Consider the following 2,290-nt stretch of genomic DNA (forward strand, 5'->3'; position numbering starts at 1 on the left):
CAGCTAAAGTTGATCTACCATTAAGGAATTATGTACTCCCTACTGTTACGGGGATACATTCAAGCATTCGTCCTCCAACTGTTGAGGCTAATAATTTTGAGATCAAACCCTCAATTATTCAGATGATGCAAAATTGTGTACAATTTGGGGGTTACCGAATGAGGATCCAAATCTACATATCAAAAACTTTTTGAAGTTATGTGCGACATTTAAAATGAATGGGTTGAGTAATGATGCTGTACGATTGAGACTATTCCCATTTTCACTAAGGGACAGAGCTAAGAGTTGGTTGAATTCATTACAAGCCAAATCTATACTTACTTGGGAAGATTTGGCTCAGAAGTTTCTTGGTAAATATTTTCCTCCTACCAAGTCAGCCAGAATTAGAGGAGAGATTAACAAATTCCATCAAATGGATGGGGAGTCTTTGTATGATGCATGGGAACGATTTAAGGAATTGCAAAGGAGATGCCCACATCATGGAATAGAGAAGTGGTTGTTAGTTCATACTATTTACAATGGTTTGGGAGGAAATACAAGAACGATAATAGATGTAGCATCAGGAGGGGCGTTTATGAGAAAAAGTGTGAATGAAGCATACGAGCTGTTGGAAGAGATGGCTATGAATAATTATAATTGGCTTACTGAGCGAGATGATAAGAAAGTAGCGGGAGTCTTAGAAGTTGATCCAATAGCGCTATTGACCACTCAAGTAACATCTCTAACCAAACAACTGCAGCAAACTAATCTCACCGCAAAAGCAATACAAGTATAGAATATCATGAGTTGTGAGATTTGTGGAGGACCTCAATCATATGAACAATGCCCGAGCACAGCTAGTTGCTCAACATATGTAAACAATATGCCCTTGGAACAAGCATAGGTTATAGGTAATTTTTCAAGACCTGCACCCAATACTAACTCAAATTCCTATACACCTGCCTGGAAAAATCATCCTAATTTGTCTTGGAAAAATAATCAAGGGTTACAACCACAATATCCACAGTACCCACCTCAACAACCAACTTATGGATTACATGCTAGACCATATTATGATCCAAACCCACGTCCATATCTTCCACAACCTCCTCAAATGAACCCACCAACAATTCAGCCAGACCAATTAAATCAATTCATGACAGAGATAAGGTCTTCCATTAGAAGTTTGGAGACACAAATATGTCAATTGACTCAATTGTTTTCTAGTAGACAACAAGGAAATTTGCCTAGTTCCACAGAGGTAAATCCTAAAGAACAATGTTAAGCAGTCACTTTGAGGAATGGGATTGAGTATGATGGACCTACAGTGGAAGAGAAAAGGAGGAATACAGAGAAACAACAAGTTACTAGTCTGATTCAAGAGGAGGTTACTAAAGACCTTCCAAAACCAGAAAAACCAAAATATTCAGAGCCCACACCAAAAAATCCATATCCTAACCGATTTCGAAAGGCGGGTCTTGACAAACAATTCTCCAAATTCCTTGAAGTATTTAAGAAACTTCATATTAACATCCCATTTGTGGAGGCTTTATAACAAATGCCTAGTTATGTGAAGTTTATGAAGGAGATATTGTCTAATAAGAGAAAAATGGAGGATTATGAAACTGTTGCATTAACTAAAGAGTGTAGTGCAATTATTGAAAAGAAGCTTCCTCAAAAGTTAAGAGATCCAGACAGTTTTACTATACCTTGCACTATTGGAAACTTTCATTGTGGGAGAGCTTTATGTGATTTAGGTGCACATATAAATTTAACGTCGTTGTCTGTATTTAAAAGACTTGGTTTGTGTAATGCACCAAAATTCCTAATAAGGTTTAGGACCTTGATTAGGAGGCTGGGAGGGCCATAATTGATTTATTATGCCATTATTGATTATATGCATGTGTTATGTGAATGATATTACAATATGATGATAAATGCATGCATATGGGTCCATTTTTAATTATAAGGGCATTTTGGTAATTTGGCTCATTGAGGGCATAATTGTGTATTTTCATGCACGTGGGTGAATTATTACCACATTATATGTGGATTTGTTCGAGCCATTCGACATGAGACGATCTCAGAATGCAAGTTATTGGTCTAGGGGCATTTTGGTCTTTTGACCTAAAGGTTATACATCTCCTTAAGAAGCTTTAGGCAGCAGAAAAACAGAGCACCTCCACTTCCTTCAAACCGATCAACATTTCTTCTTCCTTCTCTTTGAATTTTGAAGCTCAAGTTTAAGGATTCTAGTGTTGGAATCAAGGCTTGAGGGTTTAGGCTTGTGTTCAGCCATAGCGGAGGATTA

The 2,290-nt window shown here is 37.4% G+C and overlaps 1 non-coding gene across 1 annotated transcript; it reads right to left on the reverse strand.

Moving 5' to 3' along the window:
* Nucleotides 1-379: 379 nt before the first annotated feature.
* Nucleotides 380-486, reverse strand: LOC133813560 (small nucleolar RNA R71). Its single transcript, XR_009884569.1, has one exon. It is a non-coding gene; the product is annotated as a small nucleolar RNA R71 (small nucleolar RNA).
* Between the last annotated feature and the right edge of the window lie 1,804 nt (nt 487-2,290).

The sequence above is a fragment of the Humulus lupulus genome, chromosome 1 (genome assembly GCF_963169125.1).
Source record: "Humulus lupulus chromosome 1, drHumLupu1.1, whole genome shotgun sequence".
Classification (NCBI taxonomy): domain Eukaryota; kingdom Viridiplantae; phylum Streptophyta; class Magnoliopsida; order Rosales; family Cannabaceae; genus Humulus; species Humulus lupulus.